This window comes from Cololabis saira, chromosome 10 (assembly GCF_033807715.1).
Source record: "Cololabis saira isolate AMF1-May2022 chromosome 10, fColSai1.1, whole genome shotgun sequence".
In the NCBI taxonomy this organism is placed as follows: Eukaryota; Metazoa; Chordata; class Actinopteri; order Beloniformes; family Belonidae; genus Cololabis; species Cololabis saira.
The window spans coordinates 22,211,367-22,235,325 of record NC_084596.1 but is presented as its reverse complement, the minus strand read 5'-3'; the positions used below and the strand labels follow the sequence as shown (position 1 = coordinate 22,235,325).

At 41.9% G+C, this 23,959-nt stretch overlaps 1 long non-coding RNA gene across 1 annotated transcript; it reads left to right on the top strand.

Annotated features, from left to right (window-relative positions):
* Positions 1-11,018: 11,018 nt before the first annotated feature.
* Positions 11,019-11,638, top strand: LOC133451918 (uncharacterized). The gene is made up of 3 exons (XR_009783223.1): positions 11,019-11,218; positions 11,342-11,450; positions 11,612-11,638. It is a non-coding gene; the product is annotated as an uncharacterized LOC133451918 (long non-coding RNA).
* The last annotated feature ends 12,321 nt before the right edge of the window (positions 11,639-23,959 follow it).

Sequence of the window (23,959 nt, the reverse complement as noted above, 5' to 3'; positions counted from 1 at the left end):
TTCAAATTATTTATGAAAACACAAAAATTAGACCCACAAAAAAACAACTTACTGTCCCACACAAACAGTATTTGGACCACAGGAGTGACGACAGGCCTCCATGAAATAGAGGCGATCTTTTTCAACTTTAAATCACATTTTCCTTTCAGTACATATAGTTCACATTGAAAAAAATGCAAATAAATGGTATACATATATGAAAAATAGTTAGGTTAAATGCAAAATGTGGATGCCTTGGCTTTTTGCTATAATGCATGTGATATAAATAAAAAGCAGAACTTTTTCAATATTTCAGTATTTCATGAGGGCCATGAGATAATTTCTCAAGAAAACCATTTCTGAGGAAAAAAAAGAAGAAAAAAATAGTTTCTCTTCAAATAACACGCTTGCAGAGGTTGATGTGAAATCTGCAATGTGAAAATGTGAGGGAATTCACAAAAGATGACAACATTATACATTTTCTGTGGGAACCACAGAGAACAGGGGGTCCAAGGAAATAGTTGCTCTCAATTTGGATACAACATCAAGGTAGTTAAGGAAAGGTATAACTCAATGTATAGGGGCCTCACAAACAAGACAAACACTTTTACAAACACATTTACTTCTGTGTTTGTAAAAGTATGCACACTTACTTATTTATTTCATAGATTGTTATCCAATCTTGTATTGGTATTTAATTTATTTCTCTTCCCCCCCCCCCCCCCCCCCCCCCCCCCCCCCCTGTGTGCTGACTCTTGTGTGTCTGGAGACTGAATTTCCTAGAGGGAGATCAATCAAGTTGAATCTAAGTCTAATTTACTCTGACCAGGAAATCTAACATGAATATTTTTGGACTGTGGGAAGAGGCAATAATTCCCAGAGAAACCCTACAAAGGCACAAGGAAAATATGCAAACTCTGACACTCAAACACAGAGAGGCCCTGTCAAAAAACAAGAAATCTTGTGATAACGTATTTCAACAGTCCACGTCGCACAATCTCTTCGAACATTAAGTGTAGTCATATTAAAAAGCTGAGAAAGTTTTCACCTGTCTTTTACCGATTTCACTTGGTTGAATCTTATTTCCAAGCTTTAATTGTAAATAATGAATGTCTTCTACCTGTTTCAGTATTATCATTCGTACATCAGATGAATGAACTTACCTGCCAGCACAAGTTCTGAAAGACTTCTCAAAGGTCACATTACTGGCATGTTTCCTTTTGACATCCATTCATTTTAATATAACTGCTGAATACAGGGTCACGGGGCTCTAATGGAGTCTGTCCTTTTCATCACACAACCCCAAATCCAAAAAAGTTGGGACACGGATTTGCAACTCCCATATTATATTACGAAGAGAACATAAACAACACATCAGATGTTGAAACTGAGAGATTTTGCCATTTTATGGAAAATATTGGCTCGCTTTGAATTTGATGGCAGCAACACATTTAAAAAAAAAAAAAAAAGTTGGAACAGGGTTGAAAAAAGGCTGGAAAAGTAATTGGCACAAATCAAAAACAAATTGAGGAGCATTTTACAACTAATTAGGTTAACTGGCAACAGGTTTCTGACATGACTAAAAGGAACATTTTAAAGAAGCAGAGCCACTCAGATGTAAAGATGGGCGGAGGTTCACCAATTTGTGATAAACTGTGTCGAAAACATGTAACATTTTCATAAAAATGCTCACTAATATAAAATTGCAAAGACTTTTGAAGATTCCACCATCTACATTGTTTAATATAATCAACAGATTCCAAGAATTAGGAGGAATCTCTGTATGCGGACGCAAGGTATGATGCTTAAACTGGATGCTTGTGACCTTTTGGCTCTCAGATCCTACAGGTGGGAGAGGCTCCAAAACACAGATATCACTGTCTGGGAAGACAGTTCACCATGAACTCCACAAATGCAGCTTAGGTTTCTGTCACACAGAGAAGAATCCATTTGTGAATATGACCCAAAAATGCTACCGTCTTCTTTGGGCCACAGCTTAAAACGGTCTGAGGGAAAATGGAAAACTGTCCTGTGGTAAGATTAATCAAAATCTTTTTGGAAACCATGTGGACTACAGAGGAGGGGGACCATCCAGCTTGTGGTCAGCGCTTAGTTCAAAAGCCTGCATCTCTGAGGGTGTGGGGCTGCATTAGTGCATGGGGTGTGGGCAGTTTAAACATTTGGAAATGCACCATCAATCAATGCAAAGTTTTCAATTTGAAGTTAGAAAACATAACGTAAATATGGCAAATCAAAGTTGCATAAAATGTAATCAATTGTTAATAATATGTTTTTGTTTTTAATATACAAAATTGTTTTATTGACATACAATAGTAAAATGTACTGTTCATATTATTGATATTTCGGGTGCACTTGCATGCATTCTAATTTTGTTCTCTTTATAGACAACAATTAGCCGGTAACATCACTCTCGGGGCTCGGGTGGGCTGTTTTTTTTTTAAATTAAAAAAAAAGAAAAGCAAAAATATCTAGTCAGTGCTATGTTCAAGCACTTTGCCACTTTATTACAAAAATAGAAAAGTGTTTAAATAAAGAAAAAAAATATTTTGAATATATTGGTTATTGCTTTTATTTTTATCCAGTAAATAAATGAACTTTGGCATTAATATGCCCTCTGTTCCTGCCCTGTGCCCTGTGCATTTTCCAGGAGAGTTTGAGTTCCTTAACATTCCATGTTAAGTGAATTTGTAGCAGGTGCTCCAACAATTGTAGTCTTCATTTTTGTAATTACTGTATCTGCCATCTTCTTTTTTTTTTTTTTTGCCTTGTCTGCACACATATTATTGATTGCTACCATGACGGTAGAAACCAAAAGTGTATATATGTGCATTATTACTATATGTAATATATACATATATATACGCACACATATGCGTACACATACATAAACATACACATACAAACCCAGTGTTTTTTTTTTTTTTTTTTTTGGGGGGGGGGAGGGGGTGGGGGGGGGGGGGGGGTGACGACATCCACTGCCAATCCAGGAAGCAGGAACACACGGAGACACACGTCAAGCACTGGAAATCTGCAACAAAAAACCACAAACAAAGCACGAAACCGGCACGGAGCCAACCAAAACACGAACAGCAATCGACCTAAATCTTGAGATCTGATCGCATTCTGAGCTAAGCTATCGCTACCGCTACCTAAACCCAAAAACTAGAGAGCCAGCATGCAGGTGAACAAGCCAGTGTGTATGTCTATGTGTGTGTGTGTGTATGTATATGATCATGCGTGTGTGTGTGTGTGTGTGTGTGTGTGTGTGTGTGTGTGTGTGTGTGTGTGTGTGTGTGTGTGCGTGCATGTGACTAAATGACTATATGTGTGTGTGTGTGTGTGTGTGTGTGTGTGTGTGTGTGTCTGAAGTGTATCTATAGTGGGGGAGGGGGGGGAGCAACCCCGCCACCCGCGAGACCAGAGGCCGACAAGGAAGAGCCCGGAACCCAGGCCACCGGCAAACCCCACAGAGGGGAGAAGTAGGAGGGAGGCAACCCACCGCCTGCGAGGCCCCCCCCCCACCCGGCGGCGGCCGAGGGGGCCCGCGGGCGGGGCCCCCACGGCGCGGAAAGAAGCAGCCAGGGATCCCGCGGCGGCGGACCGCGACCCAGGCAATCCCCGGCCACCCGGTCCGGGCCGGACACGCGGCCAGGAGGCCCTCACCCTTCAGGCCAACGACCCCCACCCGGCAGGGGGCCAGCCTGCCCGGAGAGACAGAGCCGCCCCGGCCGCCGACGCGGGCAGGCGCACCCGTCCCCCACGAAAGTGGCCCTCCAAGACCAGAGGGGCGCCCCGCCGTAGAGGCAGCGGGGGGGACCGGAGACGGGCCCGGAGAGAGGGAACCCCCCAACAAGGCGACACCCGCGCAGGCCCGACAACGGAGGGCCCCAGACCCAGGCATCCCATTCATTCATCCATTCACCTATCCGATACCTATACTAATAATAATATAATATACTATACATAATAATAATAATAATACTAATAATAATAATAATAATAATAATAACCATCTTTGTATAATATAATATTGATAAATTATTAAGTTTTTGATGTCCTGCCAATGGAGGCTCAAATCCTCCATGGCAGGACCCTTCCATACCGCATTCTCACCGACACAGACATACAATCACGCACCGTTTCCCCCTCCCCGGGGGGGTCCAGCACCGCCAGAAGGCACCCCAGGCTGCACGGCGGGCCCCGCCAGGCCCGGGTAACCCGACCCACCCGTCCGAGGCCCAGGCCGGTGAGGGAACGCGGGCGATGTGGGACCCCCTCCCGCCCCTTGTGTTGAGTGCATGTGATTAATGCCATAAAAACAGGGAGGAGGGAGGGCCAAGCATCGATTGACACCGACCCCCCCCCCCTCCCGAACTACGTGTCCTTGTCAAGTGTATTTATAAAGTGTTGAATGTGCAGTGTCTAGTTTGCTGTTAAAACCGTGAGGCGGGGAGTGCCGGGCCACGCGGGACAGTGCCCCCCACGACCCGGACCTCTGTATCTGCCATCTTCATACAGTACATAGATATAATGACGATCAATGTGAAGTATTCAAAATATTCAAAGTATTCAGAATACAATACTCTGATAAGGCAAAGTCATGGAATACGTTACATTTTAAGGCATGTATTCAGTATTCAGTAACTAAATACCATTTCAAAGTATTCTAGCCAACACTGCATACAAACATACCTATTCTCCATGATGCAACATATGACATGCTGTATTTGTATTATTTTCTCTCAACAAAAGGGTTAACAATTCCTGTTTTCTTGTTATTTACATTTTTAAAAGATCCCAGACTTCTAAAAAGAAATAAATGGTTTAAGTTCCATACAGTAATGACATGTACTTGTCTGTTATTCATCAATTCTACTTATCTGATGACTATAAGTACAGCATGACTTTACCGGATCTGGAGGTTTTGAATTTACTTTTATAATCCTGGTTTAGTGGAAAGTTGAAGTGATTCCCCAAGATGAGGAAGGAAGCCGGAATAGTGTGACCCACTTCAATAAATTCAATGTAAGATTGCAAAACACCATTTCCAGTATGTGATTTGTGAATGGACAGTGAGTTTTCCTTTTCTTGACCCTTTTTTCATTTTTTTTTATAATTTCACATCACATCAATTTCTTTTTGCTTGAACAGTTACTTTATCAATAATGATGTGAATATGTGGTGATTTACAAGATCCAGATATTCAGACAGATTTATAGAAACTGTCTCATGTCATTATTGTCCTGAACGTTTAACCACACTCAACACATTATAAAATTGAGAAATCCAGCACTTGTTTTTTAAGTCTGTTCCTCAGATTACCATAAAGCCTTTGCAGTGAAGCAAAAGGGAATAAATGATAAGGAAAGTTATTTACTGCCTGAACACTGTTAGAGCTGCGACCAGGTTTCCATGGTTTCCTGGACAGAAGCCAAATCAAGGGGCCAGTGACTGGCAGTGCAAGATGTAGAGAGCAAGATGGAGGGAAGAAATGGTTTCTGTTTCCATTCGTTCCTACTACAGGTAATCGTTCCTACCGACTGCAATCAAACTGTATAACTCATCCACCTCTGTCAGACCCACGATCATCATACAACTGAATATGCCTGTTACCTTGCACTTGTGTCCAAGTGTCCTTTCTTTTCTACCTCACTTTTGTTGTTTTTTTTGTTTTTATTCCATCTTTTTATTGTATTTATACCGGACTGCTATGACAACAAAATTTCCCCTTGAGGATGGATAAAGTAATCTATTCTATTCTATTCTATTCTATTCTATTCTATTCTATTCTATTCTACAAGACATGTTCACGAAATGAACTTTGATGAAGTGACATTTTTTCTAAACCAGAATTATATTTATGGGCTTCAATTTGCTACGATATATAATCTGGTACAATCAGGAAGTGAACAACTGAACATCAGAGCGCTGCACTTTGTGCCACAACTAGAGAGCATCAGTTATGACTAAGTCATGCATAAACGGGAACCTGCCACTGAAGAGTGGAAGGGATTTCCCACTCAGAAAAAACCAAGACAATGTTGGCCATATTATTTCTCCGGATGATAAAATCATTTTGACAGAGGCATTTCCGTAGTGGAGAACAAAGTATAAACTCACGCAGAAGCTGTACTTCTTCTGACCATGGGATTAGTTTTTACGTCAGCCAACGTTTGCACCGTCACTGCACTTGTAAACTAGCTGTCCATCTCTCTGTCATAAGTTGTAAGAAAGAAATACATATTACATTTTTTTTTTTTTATATAGAGGATAGTCATTACTTGAGAAATGTAAACGATTGCATTCTGATCTGAAACAGGTTTTAGGCAGCTTCCACCTCCAGTACGCATCCTGGGGGAAATGTGTGGATGTTCTGGAATTTAGCACCCACACATTTGACTAATTAAGTTTGTCTGCTGTCTAGTAAAAAGTAATTAGTGTTTCCAGAGCTTTACCCATGCGAAAATGATGAGATTAATGTTAGATCTCACTACAACTTTCCATAAACTTGAAGGCGCTGCACTCTCTTTAGGTTCAGTAGAAGCGATGGTTTCTGTTTCAGTGTGATGTTGTGAATGCTTTTTCATGACAGATGCAGTTTTCCCTGGTTCTGGCTTGTGTTCCCTGCAGCATAGAAAAGCTTGTAGAGTGTGTTTACTATGGGCTGGCGAGCAAAACCAGCAAGCATGAGACATGATATGGCAATGCTCTGTAAATGGCTGTGTGCTGCGGTTACTTTTATTGCTGAAGTTATCTGTAGCTACAGACAGTTTTTAAACCTTGAAAAACCAAATCCTGGAATGATTAGCAATGCTGGTCAGCATCTCTCAGACTTCAAGATTAAATGGAGCCTGCTCTTTAAAGACTTCAATGCGAGTAGAAGAATTTTAAAGACTATCCTGTGTTTCAAAAGAAGCCATTGAAGAGTAACTAAGAGCGGAGAAATTCTCCTGCTAATCAGCAGAACCCGAGCTGCAGCATTTTGGACCAGCTGGAGGCAGATCAGAGTAGCTTCAGAACATCCTGCATCACTCTGTTCCTTAGTTTGACAACATTGTAAAAGAAGTTGAATCTGGAAACGTGGATTTTGTAAATAAATAACAAAATAGTCAAAAATAATGTATTTTTATTTTTATTCTTTGTTCCAGGCTAGCTGGCTGCATTGTCTGTATTATCCCCAACATTTGATTGATACATATCAAGATGGTAGTAATCTGAAGGTGAGTACAAATAGTCATTTTTTTATACGCTTTCTGTTGACACAGAATGAAAATGGCCTCGTTGTGTCTGCAGGGATCTTATACACAGTATAGTATACAGTACATGCCACAAGTTCTGTGGAATTACATTCATTTTTTTTTTAAAAGCTCATCTGAGGCTTAAAATAGCAGTTTATTCGGACATCAGCTGATTGCTCTCAAGACGAACATGAACTGGGATTGTGCTGACAATGTATTTCCTGTTCTCTCTCTTTGATTCTGTGGTGTCTGGTCTCGTCTAGGCCTTTTCTTTAAAACAGAATATCTTAACGCGGAAACAGAATGTCTTAAGCAGAATCTGGTTCGACTTATGACTTGTCTTTCTCTACTGATGAGTTTCACCGTTGGTACACCTGTCAAGGTGTTTGATGGGTAACAGCTGCTGAAGGCAGGGTTTCAGCCTCATCTTCTATAAAAGCACGGAACTGTCTTTGTTCATTGATTTTTTCACAAATGGCTCAGAAAGCTCTGCAGAGATTGTGCAGTCTGTTTTATGGCGTCTTTTATTGTAATAAACCTCTTTTTGAAAAGTTTTTTTTTATAAAAGTTGGTGTCAAAGTTGTCTTTTTGATCCTTTTTTCACACTCATCGACAAGAGACCAGCAGAGAGAGAGAGAGCAAACCCAATTAACCACAATTCAAATCACATTCTTGCTTATTACCATCTAATTATAGACCCAGCATTAATTTACCTCCAGACTATTCATTTGATAGTCATTATTTCTGATTTGCAAGAAAGCCTGTCAAGTTTCAGTCACTATTAAGCACATTGGCAACTTTGGATCCTGAAACATTATATATTCTCTCTCAGCAACCCTAAACTGATTGTGGTGGCTACTTAAACTGTATTCAGAAAAGGTTACTGTGTGGTTCGAGAAATATTGCATCAACCTCAAGTACTCCACTCTGAGCCCTTTTACCCCGGGACTTCTTTATGTTTGGCAGATTTTCAGATCTCATATTCAGGAATCGCTGTAACAGCATTATATCACCATTGTCAAGCTAGCAGCCTCTGAGACGCAGCAGCTGACAATTCACTTGTTTTATTGTTTTTTGTTTTTTTTTCCTGTTTTTTGTGTCTGTGTGTGTGTGGAGACCTTCCACTTTACAATATTCTTGCTTGGGGCTGTTTTCATAAAAGTAAGAGAGAAAAGAAAACCAGTTTCACATCTACCCAGATGAATATAAAAAATAACTATAGGTAGGATAAGGACATCCTTCTTCACCTCTGTTGGTATTTTAAACAAAACTTTAGAGAAGACATGACAAGATAAGACAAGACTTTTATTTATCCCACTTCTGGGAAATGTCCCTGTTCCAGTAGCAGCAGAAGCAAAGATTAACTACCAAAGGCAGGATATATAGGTTGAAAAAGAAAGGTATTTCACAGTATGCGGCTCATAAATCAATAGACTAAATATAAATATAAACCAAATAACTTAATCTGTACAAAAGTGGAAAAAATGTACACAAGAAAATAAAAAAAACATGTATATATGGTCCTGCTGAGCAGGGACAGTCAGATGAGGTAGTGGAGTGAATGAGTGAAATATGTGACTTGTGCAGAAGTGAGAAGAAGAAGAATGAGTGGACCAGAGTGCAGTTACAGAGTCATACTGATGCTGAACATTCTGAAGGCAGATGGAAAAAATGACCCTTTTTACAGTGTGGGTGCAGCAGTCTATCAGGGAATGAGCTGTTTATGTCTCCCAGTGTTTACTACTACTACTGTCATTTAGCAGATGCTTTTATCCAAAGCAACTTACATATGAGAGAACAACACAAGCAAGAAATCACATAGGAGGGTCCAGCATGGATAAGTACTGGTCAGACAGCACCTGTGTCCAGTTGGGCACAGGTTCTGCCATGCACCAGGACAGCAAAAGCTGTCACAGAGTCATAAAGAGTCCTGAGCAGTGACCTACACACACCAAAGGACCCCAGGCTTCTGAATCTCAATGTCCAAACCCTGGATGTTCACTAATGCAGTGTGTGGTAGTTGCCTGCTGAAACTGAGAAATATATGTGTTTTGCTGCAGTTGGTGTGCTGTTGGTTCAGTTCACACCAGTGGACAGATTTGGCGGTGACCTCCCAGTACTCCACATCATTCCCCTGAGATACACATCCAACGATGGCTGTGGTCCATGCAGCCAGTCTATGGTCCTCTCCAGCTCTCTGCAGCTTCCTCCTGAGCTGTACTGGTTGGATGGTGTTGAATGTGCTGGAGAAGTCAAAGGACATGACCTTTGCAGTGCTCCAGGTGTTCTCCAAGGCTGAAAAACATCTGGGAAACAGGTAAATGACAGCATCCTCCACAATATGGTCAATATGCAAACTGGAGGGGATCCAACAAAAAGTATTCTAGATTAGAAATCTCATAGAATCACTTGCCCTAAAAGAAGATGCCATCGGTTCCACCAGTCCAACAATATCTGGGCATTCCGGTGTTAAATGAAAGACTCATAAATTGTAAAGCAATGCCTGCTGTCATGAGAGGTCTGTTTTTTACTTTCAATTTGAGAATCAACCTCAAAATAACCTGCCTCTCACCTGATCACACCTTAAGTAGGATTAGAAAATGAATCAATAATTACTTTTCATTCAGTAAGCTGAAAGCAAAGTGACCAGGCGGTCACAAAATACTTATTACAGGGTATCTGTCATTTTTGTCGACAGGGGTCTTCATTACAAAAAATAAAAACCACATGAAAAAGATTAAATCCAATAAACATGTTCTCATTTAAGGCTTACAAGATGGAAAGTTACAAAGAAATGTTAATAGCCTCATACAATACTGTCATAGATATTCAACTGTATGCATCATTTATCATTTAGAGCCATTGAATTGTATATTACTGTCACAGACTGACATACATTGCTGTGTTGGCCACTAAATGTTATATAATCATTCGGAATGAGGTTGTATGATCATCTTCAAATAAAATGTGATGAAGTGTTTCAGAGAAAAAACACGTGAATCCTTTTTGTCCCCAGTACTTTCCGCAGTTGCTTTTACATGTGCACATTTAAGAAACAACTGCAAAACTCATAACTGAACAGACTGAAAAGTCCCTCTGGTCATACCCTACTTCACATGTGCAAAACGACATATGAACACAAACCATGAAGATTACAGTGAAACAGGACATTTTCTGGCATTGCTCATGTCTTTGCATTCGTTTATAACCTTTGCACATGCTTGTATAAAGAGAATAACTAGGGTAAATGTTTTCATCGCTCTGCATGCAGTGTGGTTGCAGAAATTAGAAGCAACACAAGTTGCATCGAGAAATGCTTACCTCAAAAACCTAACAGGAAGCTGCTAGAAAGTGAAATAGACAGTAGAGTAGAGATGTGCTATAGAAATTCTTCATAAACTCTGCACTTAAGTAATGTTAAATTTGCTTTTAAATGTTTTAAGATACATCATCCTTATCAGTGAGATTAAGAAGCTGGCAGAGTTAGTTTAACAGCTGTGACACTTTATTTTATGAAACATGAAACAGCATGAATAACATTTAAAAAAAAAAAAGACCGTTACTCGGTATGATTACAAAAGGTTTCAGTGTTTTAATATTACTGATATTATACTAACTGGTATCTTAAGTTATTTACATATATTTATATGAACTGCAATTAAAATGATAATAGATGCAGAGACCACATCTGACTACAGTGGAAAGGGGAAACAGTTTGACACCTCATGACCTCAAGCGAAAAGAGTGGGGGGAGATGTGATAGGAAGCATTTACTCTTGTTTCCATCCATGTGCACATCTGTGGGTGCACTTTGCTCGCCTTGCCAGCAGCATAAATGAAGTTCGGCACAGTCAGGGGTGTTATAAAGGCTCGCAGCACAGCTCCTACATCTTAACTGATTCAACTGCAGCTGAGCAATGGCACGTCTTATCTTCATCTCGCTTTTACTTCTAACTACCATGGTGTCCACAGCTTCAGCTGTAGGTAAGAGCAGTATCATGAATAGCAGCAGAACTACGTATGTTTGTGCATCTTCTTATGTTCTGTAGTATTTACGCTGATGATCATGCTAGATTTTTTTTGATTGTTTGTTTTATTCAAAGGTGGAATCTCAAGTTGCTGTCTCAAAATCTCCAATACTCGTGTTCCTCGAGAATGGCTGAAGAGTTACTATGACCAACATTCACCATCGTGTGCTCTTCATGCTGTGGTGTAAGTTCAAAACTATCCCATGTGACATCATTTAGCACATTTAAAGTTTTTAAAAGTATCTTGATACGTTGTTGTTTAGAAAACTTCTGAACTTGTTGAAAAAAAACCCAACACAAATCAACATTAAGCTAATTGTCTCTGTGATTTCTGTGATTTTCTAGATTCACCACAATTAAAAACAAAAGGATCTGCGCTGACCCCAAAAGTGTGTGGACCCTCACCAGCATGGCCTTTTTGGATGGAAAGAACTGGCAGAAAGGACAAGTTACCACGGGCCAGCGCCGCCACTGACATTATAACCACCTTTAGGCAAAACAACCCAACTATTTCCACTTTGAATGTATGCAATTCTAGTGAAATTCAAATAAAAGCTATTGTATTGAACAATTTAATAGTTTATATAAGCGTTTGAATGAATGTAGATATGTAAATAACTTGGCAATTTCATTGTATAATGGTATTGATGGGCATGTGTAATAAACATCGTAATATCTATACGTTTTTGGCATCTGTGTTTTTGATCAAATTAGCGCAGGTCCATAGAGAGAGAAAAAATGCAAACTGTGTTATATGATCGAATCATAGTTTATTTCCTCATCTCTTTATACTGTATATTTCACATTAGAGATTGACACTGACACTGAAAGATGAGATGAGTTCCCGAGCTTGAGGAGAGTTATTTCTGATAAGAGCTCAGCTGGGTTGGAATATAGAAAATAGTATAGAAATAGTATCCTATAGTAACTCCTAAAGTAAAGCCATGCAAAAATAAATACATTAAAACAATTTTCCCAAGATAAAAGTGGGCATTTTCAAAATATAATAATCAAATGCAAAGGTCCTCAGTGCCCAGTGATGATTGTGTATTATGAAATGATTGGGTCATCCATCCTGCATTGCTGAGTAAAAGAGTTTGAATTGAATTCGAAATGCCAGGTGTTTCACATGTTCAGTAAACATCTTGTTACAACAGCCGTAAGTGTAGATGAGTCAATAAGAATACCATAATCACACATTATATCTTCTAATATTTATTGTATATAATATGAGACCTTCACATTCTTCGTTCATTCCTCAGCGTATTCATCGAAAATATTAAGCTCTTTCTTTTTAAGAATGACTTGTGAAGTAGGGGAGGGAGGGGCGCCTTTTTTATTTTTTTCTAGTTTTTCAATTTTATTTTATTCCTTTTGGGGTAATATTGTCTATTGCAGCAGTTTTTTGTTGTTTTTTTACCTTTATAATATATTAGTGTAATATGTTACTATTTTATATATATTTGTGTTTTGGGTGTTTTGTGTTTTGGGGGGTTATAAAAAAGAAAAAAGATATTTGTATTGTACTCTATTGTGAGCAATGATGTACAGGATTTCTTTTTTTGAATAAACAAATCTTTAAAAAAAAAGAATGACTTGTGATAACATTTAAAATATGATATGATAAGTCTAAACTGAGAGTTTTTCACTCTGTTTTATTTAGCATTTAAATGGCACTCTAGCTAATTAAAACACCTAACCACAACCTAAACCTTTCTTTGATAAAGACCCTCCTCTGATAAATTTTCTAGAGAAAGGAGTGACATATTCCTCCTGTGGCAGTGGTCCCTGTAGTCACATTAACTTGATAGGGAACCATTGTATTCCACTTGCCTTTACATGGCGGTTTGACACGGGGGGCTTCAGTTGACCAGGTGGAAGCTTTCAGTCACTATGTTTCCACCATTTGTCAGTTCACGATGTGTAATCATCTGAAAAAAAGGGTTAAAAAAAGCCTACTGTGGGTGAGAAAGTGAGTACGCTCTCCCTCCATGTGCTGTAACTGGGGGAGGTTTGAGGGGCTCGGAGTGGAGTGTTTGAGGTCGATGCAACGTTTCTCGAACCACATTGTAATGGGTTTTTCCCACCTCTCGCCTAATGTAGTGGTCTACCCTTTCTGCTATTTGTATGACTGAGCTATCAAGCATTTGAATACATAAAAAAACTATTCAAATGCACCTTAACCTTTTTTATATTTTTTATATTATTTGTATTTCTTATATTTCTTATTGTTTGCACTAGTGTTATTTATCTTGCACTGGAGAGGTGATGCTGCTTCAAATCTCACTGTACCCAGGTACACTGACAATAAAGTATTCTGATTCTGATTCTGATTCTAAATAACCAAACATCAAGAAGTGGCTCAAATTAAGCTCATAAATGTGTGTTAGAAAATTAGCAAAAATGCTCAGATGGTTCACCCGTTATGTAACTAAACATTCATTGTGCGCATGCTTGCGTGTGTGTGTGGTCATATGTGCTATGTGTGCATGTGTGTGTGTTTGCAAGAGTGTGTAGGTGTGTGAAAGGGTAGGAAGCTGACAACAAACCACGGCGTACTTTCCTTCTAGGTTCATGTTCACCACCACCTCACCAGTTGAGTTGAGAGCATACTCCCAACTTTAAATATGCTAACTACTAGATATATAACTGCTAAATATACTTTTCTAGCAGGCATGTAAAACTTACTTGTCACATGAGGTGGTTAGCCTTACACTTGTTCACTATAGTCAGACTTTTACAAGGAATCAAAAGCAAAATAAAAGTCATTACTGAACAAATGACTGTTGACTGTTGACCACAGTTGTGTTCTTCGGCTAATTCTTAAATATTTTCAAGTGTTAAAGTATCACTTTTACAAAATGAACACTCAGACGCAGGGTTTTATTGTACTACTATGTAATAAAGTACTTGTGACTCTCCCATATTATAGTATTTTGAAGTGTGTTCATCTTGACAAAGTACTGACCTAAAGTATGACCTGGACCCCATTTTTAGGATGAATCCCTGGATGAATCGGTGCCACATTGGGGTCATAGGAACTACAAATCATTTCATGAGTAATTGATTTATTCACAACTTTAACATCTATCCTGTACATTACAATATATTCTGAATCAGCAGAGTCAAACTTGCCTGAATCCACAGACTCATCCGACTCCGCAGACACATGACTGAGTGCTGCTGACTATAAGAGTAAAGAGTCAGAAATGCTCATCTAAGAGCTTCCTGTCCTTTCTTGTAATTTCAGTTTTGTCAGCTCCATCTGCACCGTCTTAACATTAACCGACTGCTACCTTTCAGTTCTTCCCCCCAAGCTGTTAACAGGTTAGCTGTACCGTCAGAGTCAGCGTGTTCAACATGCTGATTCAGAATGTGGTACTTTATATGCCAGGCCCACTGTTTAAGATAAAACCATGGTCTGAAAGAGAAGAGCAGTATTACACAATTTGATATTGATCATCGTATTATATCAAAAGCAATTGCTACTTACGTTGCTTTGCTCCTTTCTGCCATCTCAGAATTGCGTGTGTTCTCTGTGACAGACCTATTTAGTTTTTTGTTGTTTTGTTGCCTGATTCCCTAACTAAGTGGGCTCCGTTTTAGTGTGGTCTTGTCTTTTTTCTGTGTGGATAAGGTCTGATTATGGGTGCTTGGAAGTGTGTCTGTGTTCGGTATCCTTTTGCAGTGGGGTTCCAGTGACTTAAGAAAAATAATTCAAATCTTATTGAGTGATGCAGCCGACCACCTAGTGGGACTCTTTAACCGGCCCTACTACTAAACTCCTTCTTCTCGTCATCCTCTTGCGACAGGAGCTGTGCAGCCTACACCAGCAAGTAGGTGGTAGGATCCTTCACCTCACTGGTCTCTGACTGTTGGACATCTCTGGTGTTTGTAGTTTTGTTTGTTGATTTTCCCTCTTTTTTTCTGTGTAAACACAGCAAAAAAGAGGGCAAAGTTCACACTGTGTTTTCAATTCACACTGTGTTTTGTAAGGACCCTTTGCTGCCCCGGTTATCCTCCTTCACCGTGGGAGGGTCAGCCTTGCTCTCCTTCTGATTGAAGTGCACTTGTTAGCCCTGGCCGCCCGTGGTCCATGTCTGGTGGTTGTTATGTTGGGCTCATATAGCCTTGTGCATGTTTAATGTGTTTACTGTGCTGGCAAACTGGATGATTATAAATAATTGCATTGTGTAATTTGGAAAATAACATCTCTGGTTCTTTTATAGTATAAGTGAACTTACATGCCTAATTGGGTGTCGGACTCCAGTCCTCGAGGGCCGGTGTCCTGCATGTTTTAGATGGGTCCCTTTTTTAGCACACCGTGATACAAGGAGCTGTGTCATCAACAGAACTATCCAGACTTGATGACAAGCTGGTGACGATGATTAATTAGAATCAGGTGTGTTAAAGCAGTGAAACATCTAAAACATGCAGGACACCGGCCCTCACTGGATTCAGTTTGACACCTGTGCTTAGAGTATTGTGGTTTAAAGTTAACTGATTGGGGTGCAGTCCCCTTGTAGGAGCCATTTCCTAGTTTAATTGTATGTGTATGTTTTTAGTTTATTTTTCCTACTAGAGGGTGTAGGTTTCACTCTGCTATTTACGTCAGTCACAGGTAATTGGTTGCCGCACCTGCACAGGTGTTATAGGTTGGTGATTGTCAGCAGTCAGGGCAGAGTGGTGGAGGGAGCACACGTTTTTACCGTAGCGAATGACAACCATTGTGTTCAACATTATTTGGTAATATGACAGTTTTCTAAATCATAATTTTTGTGCAATAAATGGGAACGTCACCCAAAGGAGAACTGCTCTGGAAAGTGGATTTGTTGGACGCAAGAAGGCTATGAGTGAAAGACATTCCTAACCACCGCAAGTGGGACTAATCAAACTTTCTTTTTGTTTGTGAGATAGTCACCACACAAAGTAAAAACGTTCCTGACGGAGGAATGAACGGCATTGGAAGGAGGCTGCTGGTCGGATCGGCTTCGCAAACTGGAAACACACTGCGCACTGCGATCACCTCCTCGCCTCATTCAAACAGCGCTGCAAGAAATAAGGTAAAGAGACAGAGCGGATTTGCTTAATCGCTGCCTGTTGAAGAGGAAATAAAACGTCATAAAATCTGAGTCTGTTTGAATGAGTTATGGAAAATGGAATCCTTGTTGCTGGGATGAATTAAATGGATATGAATTGGAAAGTGGATGAATTCTGCCGCTTATGAATGAATGAAATTTATCTGACGTCACACAATTGACGATTGAAAATGGATGATAACGATGAGGCTGAAGACGTAACTCATGTTGAGAACACTGCAAAAAGTGATGTGGGAAAAAGAGAGAGAAAATTGACTGCAAAAGGTGTCATGCTGCTGCTTGAAAATCTGCAAAAAAATCGGAAGTTAAATCTAAATCAAGCTTCTAAAATCAAGCAACAGATTCACAGTCTGCTACCTCTCAAAATAACAAGGGATATTGTTTGCAGTGTTGAGGAACTTTTAAGTGAGTTTAAAAGGCTGTGTGATGATGCTGCTGACACCCACAGGACATTGTTGGAAATCCCACTGCCTGAAGAAGAACATGAAAGGCAACAAACTTGGTATGAACAGAAAAGCAAAGCAAATGATGATTTCTTGCATGATGTAAATAAATGGTTGTTGGATGCAAAACAATGTGACATGGAGAATGAAAACAAGGATGAAATACAACCCCATGACAGTATTTCAAATATATCTGCACATGAAAACACTCGGCTCTCATCGCATTCAAAGGCTTCTTCAAGATCTTCCACAAGTTCTGCATGTATTAAAGCAAAGGCGGAAAGGGCAGCATTAATGCAACGCATGGCTGCTTTGGAAAAGAAACATGCATTGGAAGCTGAAGAGGAGAAATTGAAAAGACAAAGAGAACAACTGGAAATGGAAACCGAACTAGCTGCTGCTACAGCTAAAATAGCCATACTGGACACCAGCAGTGAAACAAGTGTCCATGCTCAATCTGATGGAATGAATTCATATTTCAATAAAGCTACGAAATCATCATCAATTAAGGAAGGCTTACGCGAGTCAAAGCCACCATCACAACAACAGCCATATCTACACCCACATGGTGCACGTCCAAAGGAAAGGAAACATGCACAAACGCAAAGGACAAGCTTCACTTCACGGCAGCCAGCACAATCTTCTCAAACACCAATGAGAGGCGCTGTAACCTCCATTAATTCACAACAGGACCAGAGAACAAGCAATGTCTGTGCAACTCAGACCTCAAATGAAAATGGAGTTCACAACATTGGAAACATCATTCAGCAACAAACGGACATCACTGCTCAATTAATTCAACGACAGCATGCAGCATCTCTTCCACCAAGAGAAATACCAATATTTGATGGTAACCCTCTACAATATGGATCATTTATAATGGCATTTGAACAAGGGATTGAACGTAAAGCCTCAAATAGCCAAGACTGCTTGTACTACCTAGAGCAATACACCAGGGGGCAGCCACGAGAACTTATAAGAAGCTGCTATCATATGCCAGGTAATCAAGGCTACACCAGAGCCAAATACCTACTAAAGGAGCACTTTGGCAATGAAATGAAGATTGGAGCAGCATATATGGAAAAGGCTTTAAATTGGTCAACAATAAAGGCAGAGGATGTTGGTTCCCTTCAAACTTTTATGTTGTTCTTGAGAGGATGCTGTAATATGATGGGAAGCTTGCAGTATATGGAGGAGATGAATGTACCATCCAACCTGAAACTTCTGGTGATGAAACTTCCATACAAGTTAAGGGAAATATGGAGATCAGCTGCTTGTGACTTACAGGACAGACATGGATGCAGAGCGTTATTCCCTGATTTTGTCAACTTTATGGAGCAACAAGTCAAGGTTCTCTCTGATCCTATTTTTGGAAACATCCAGGACATGCAGACTGCTACCGCTAAAGGAAATGTTCTCACAAAATCTATGCCAAGATATAGAAATCTTGCAACTGTGGCTGCAGTCAGCACCTTAGCAGATATCAAATCTACAGAATCACTCATCTGCCATGACTCCACTTCATCAAGAAATAAGATTGTATCATGTTGCATATGCAGAGGATATCACAAAATTGAAAACTGTGAACAACTCAAGAACGCGACTCATCGTGAGAGACTTGATCTGTTAAAGCAGAGAGGCATTTGCTTTGGCTGTCTAAACCCTGGTCATGTCAGCAAAAACTGCAAAGGTCGTGTAACATGCAGTATATGCAACTCAAGGCATCCAACACTACTTCATATCACAACCAAGGTCAAATCATCTGAAGAACAGCCAACAAAGTATGCTGTTGTCCCTCAGCAGACCTGTGCTCGCACTGGGGCCGGTAACCAAGAATGTGTACTCTCAATTGTGCCAGTGCAAATAAAGGCCAAGAATGGAAATACGATTTTGACCACTTATGCTTTCTTGGATCCAGGAAGCTCAGCCTCCTTTTGTACAGAGCACCTGATGAGACAGCTACACATAGACAACAACAACAACAACAACAACAACAACAACAACAACAACAACAACAACAACAACAACAACAACAACAACAACAACAACAACAACAACAACAACAACAACAACAACAACAACAACAACAACAACAACAACAACAACAACAACAACAACAACAACAACAACAACAACGCACAGAAGGCAAAGTTTGTTACATTCCACACCATGAGGTGTACCATCCTAAAAAGAAAAAACTACGAGTTGTATTTGATCGTGGAGCAAGTTACAAAGACACAAACCAGATGCCTCTAGACAAAAAGTCAACAGACCCTGATCAGTCAAAGGTAGCCCAAACTTTTACAGACAATAAGTCAATGAAGCCTAAAGACAACGGGCAAGAACCTAGAGAAGAAGAACGAAGCGGAGACGGAGGACAAAAATGTCCACCCTCAAGGCCACAGAGAGGAAGAGGGAGGAAGACATGAAAGAGAAGGACGAAATACCCGGTCAAACTGTAAGAAAAGAGGAGAAGGTGTCCACTCGAACTGCAGCGGCAGAGAGGAGGAAGGATGGACAGAAGACAGACAACTAAACAGCAAACATGGAAAGCCAAAATTGCAAAGTAACAAAGATGGAGAGAAAAACCCAGAAGCTAAAGATCCCAGTGATAAGAACAAGAAACCACTGGAATCAGGATCTGACCGCGATAAGGACACAGGAGATGATGATGAAACTATGAATAAAGAAAAGGAACAAAATAAACCAGAGAGCAGCAATCCAATAATCCATTTAGACAGTGACAAAGAAAATAAAGCTGGAAAAGATCAGGGTGATGGGGAAACCAGAGGAGGTGACGATGACAAAGACCAGGAAAAACTGCATACGGAACCTGATAAGAAAACAGACGATGACGATGATGATGATGGGAAAAATACCAAAAAAATGAGGACCCTCATGAGGAAAATAAAAAAAATAATAACATTAATGAGAAAACACCAACATTGGGAATTGAAAAGAACAAAGACACTAAAGGAAATAATGATGAGATCAATAAAAAAACTGAAGAAGCTGATGAGAAGAGCAAACTACCAGACAACAGTGGCAACGAAAGACCAGAACTAGAAGCTACCAAAGATAAAGAAACGGGAGAAGACGATGCCAGTAAAATAAAAACAGAAGGCAGTGATGGTGGGTTTGAAAATCCAGAAGGACTGAACACTAAAAAAGAAGAAACTGGAGCGAAAGTTCAGTATAATCCATCTAGAATAAGAGAGGAGGCTGAAAGCAGTCATTTCTTTGCATACCTCGTCTCCACAGCTGTGTTGGTGGCAGTGCTTTACGTCACTTACCACAACAAACACAAGATAATTGCCTTTGTTTTGGAGGGCAAGAGATCCAGATCCACACGTCGACCTAAATCCGCTGAATACCAGAGGCTGGAACAAATGTAATCTGAAGCAGTGGAACAATCTCAAGCCCCTTCCTGGAACAGCTGAAAACACTTTATTGCTTCAAGAGAGACAAAAATGGACAAAGTCACAAAGGAACTTCTCTGTTAATGACATTGTTATTATTCTGGACCCATCTGCTCCACGTAGTTCATGGCTGATGGGCAAAGTGAAAACCTTTCCAGATAGAAGAGGAGCAGTCCGATCAGTTCAACTTAAAACCAAGACTGGATTTCTGGAAAGACCTGTCACAAAGCTCTGCATGCTAATGAAAGCATGTAGTTAAGGACTGATGAGAAGTTAAGGACTGATGAGAAGTTAAGGCCTGATAAGTATAGGTCCCAGCATTGGCCAACGAAGAAAGAAGAGCCAACGAAGAAAGAAGATTTTGCCCACATACACTCTTTTTGGCTCCTTTTGATAATTTATGTTATTAGTATGTAATTGTAAGTGCACACCAATACAATTATGGGGCCGGTGTGTAGGAGCCATTTCCTAGTTTAATTGTATGTGTATGTTTTTAGTTTATTTTTCCTACTAGAGGGTGTAGGTTTCACTCTGCTATTTACGTCAGTCACAGGTAATTGGTTGCCGCACCTGCACAGGTGTTATAGGTTGGTGATTGTCAGCAGTCAGGGCAGAGTGGTGGAGGGAGCACACGTTTTTACCGTAGCGAATGACAACCATTGTGTCCAACATTATTTGGTAATATGACAGTTTTCTAAATCATAATTTTTGTGCAATAAATGGGAACGTCACCCAAAGGAGAACTGCTCTGGAAAGTGGATTTGTTGGACGCAAGAAGGCTATGAGTGAAAGACATTCCTAACCACCGCAAGTGGGACTAATCAAACTTTCTTTTTGTTTGTGAGATAGTCACCACACCCCTAGATGGCGTAGTTGTTTACAATCTAACCAATGAACCCCTCAGTCTTTATGTAACTTCCTCCACTCTGTGACAGAGTGGAGCAAACGTAATTCATCTCCACGTGGCTCTGCAAAACTTTCAGCCGCAGCAGCTGGTAAACTGTTTCAACTGCTGATCTATATGGCTCATTTCAATTACACCAACTATTTGTCTGTTTGCAGAATGCATTCAAAAGTATAACAATTCTCTCTCTTTTAACTTAACGAATTGATTAGTTTTAACAGGTTTAACAGGCATCAGCATAAAAATGGAAATTTGCGTCATATTTTCTGATGATGACAATGACGATGAGGGTTCTAGAATAAGACCTTAACCAAACCCAAGTACCCAATCAAACCAGCTGGGTAAAAGAAAGTGGTTTCCTTTTTTTCAGATGAAATGACTGGTGACTGAGTCACCACAAGATGTTGCCGTCAGTGTGGTCAAATGTGGCACCGATTGAATAGGTCAATCACAAAGAAAAGAACTGCCAGAGCAAAAAGGGGGTCATACAGAATGTCACTTGCAGTTTTCAATGTTATGGTGCACTCTAAATCTATTTTTTATAGATTTGACTTTCTCTAAATATGAACTTATGTTTGAATTCAATATTCTTTTTGGAATCCCTATCTTTATTTTTCTTCTTTGCAGTTCAGCTTTAACTATGACAAGATGTTTCAGCAGGGTTTTTTTTTTGTTTGTTAGGAAGGTTAAGCAACAGCTCTGGGACTGATTAATTATGAGGATCAAGAATCATTAATTTACTTTTAGAACCTGTCTGCTTGAACCGTGACCAATTCTATCCCAGTCTCTGAAGACTGAAAGAAAAATTCACCCAAGAATGATGAATAAATTAAAAAAAAAGAAGATTTGAATAGTTAAGAATCAGCTGCAATTGGTCGCCCTCCAAAACAGGACTGAAGACCAAAGGTGACAGAGCCTTTGCGGCAGCAGCCCCTAGACTCTGGAATAACCTGACGTTTCATGTTCGATCTGCACGATCACTTGAGGTTTTTTAAATCAGTTTTAGGCCAACACACGGCCAAAGTTCCGGGGGCTGTCCTCGAGGCCGGGCCAACCGGAGAGTCAGTTCAGGCGGCCAACCCCGGAACCAGACTCGGGACCAGGCACACCGGTCAGAGGGCCGTTCTCGGGACTGGGCAGATGGACCCGTGGCACCGGCTGAGGTGCATCGAGGATCGCCTCAGGAAGAGGAACAGAGACTGGCGGGACCGCCCCAGGAACAGAGACTGGCGGGACCGCCACAGGAACAGAGACTGGCGGGACCGCCCCAGGAACAGAGACTGGCGGGACCGCCACAGGAACAGAGACTGGCGGGACCACCTCAGAAACAGAGACTGGCGGGACCGCCTCAGGAACAGAGACTGGCGGGACCACCCCAGGAGTAGAGACTGGTGGGACCGCCCCAGGAACAGAGACTGGTCGGACCGCCACAGGAACAGAGACTGGCGGGACCGCCCCAGGAACAGAGACTGGCGGGACCGCCACAGGAACAGAGACTGGTGGGACCGCCCCAGGAACAGAGACTGGTCGGACCGCCACAGGAACAGAGACTGGCGGGACCGCCCCAGGAACAGAGACTGGCGGGACCGCCACAGGAACAGAGACTGGCGGGACCACCTCAGAAACAGAGACTGGTCGGACCGCCCCAGGAACAGAGACTGGCGGGACCGCCACAGGAACAGAGACTGGCGGGACCGCCTCAGGAACAGAGACTTGCGGGACCGCCACAGGAACAGAGACTGGCGGGACCGCCTCAGGAACAGAGACTGGCGGGACCGCCACAGGAGTAGAGACTGGTGGGACCGCCCCAGGAACAGAGACTGGCGGGACCGCCACAGGAACAGAGACTGGCGGGACCACCTCAGAAACAGAGACTGGCGGGACCGCCCCAGGAACAGAGACTGGCGGGACCACCCCAGGAGTAGAGACTGGTGGGACCGCCCCAGGAACAGAGACTGGTCGGACCGCCCCAGGAACAGAGACTGGCGGGACCGCCACAGGAACAGAGACTGGCGGGACCGCCCCAGGAACAGAGACTGGTCGGACCGCCCCAGGAACAGAAACTGGCGGGGAAGACAGGATGCGGGGAGCCGGCTTTGGGGCAGATAGGATCCTCGGAGCTGGCTCGGGGGGAACCCGGGTCCTCGGCGCTGGCTGAGGGGGTACCCGGGTCCTCGGCGCTGGAGGAGGGGGGACCCGGGTCCTCGGCGCTGGCTGCGGGGGGTCTGGGACCATCACCGGAGCAGGAACGGGAGCAGGAGCTGGAGCTGAGGCGTCCAGGACCACCTCCGGAGCCGGAACAGGGGGCGATGCGTCCAGGACCACCGCCGGAGCAGGGGGCGATGCGTCCAGGACCACCGCCGGAACAGGAACAGGGGGCGATGCGTCCAGGACCACCGCCGGAACAGGAACAGGGGGCGATGCGTCCAGGACCACCGCCGGAGCAGGAACAAGCTGGGGCTGGGGCTGGGGCTGGCGCCGACGCCGCCGTCGTTGTCTCCCCTGAGCCTGCAGGCTCCTGGGCCCACCCAGAGCCAGGCGTGTTCCACAGAAGGGGGACTCCTCCTTCTCGGCCCAGCGCATGTTCTTGGCCGATTCTCGGCAGAAGAACTCCAGCAGCGTGATGCGCTCTCCCGCTGGGTCCATCTGGTCGGTCCGTTCTGTCAGGGTGTGGTTGTTGAGGACCCAAGCGCAGGAGAGCAGGAGGCAGGAGTTCGCAACAAAACAGGATTTATCATAGTAAAACAAAAATCAAAAGCGCTGCAGAGCAGGATCAAAGGCTGAACAAAAACAGTACGGACCGACAGGGAGAAGGGGAATGACAAGAC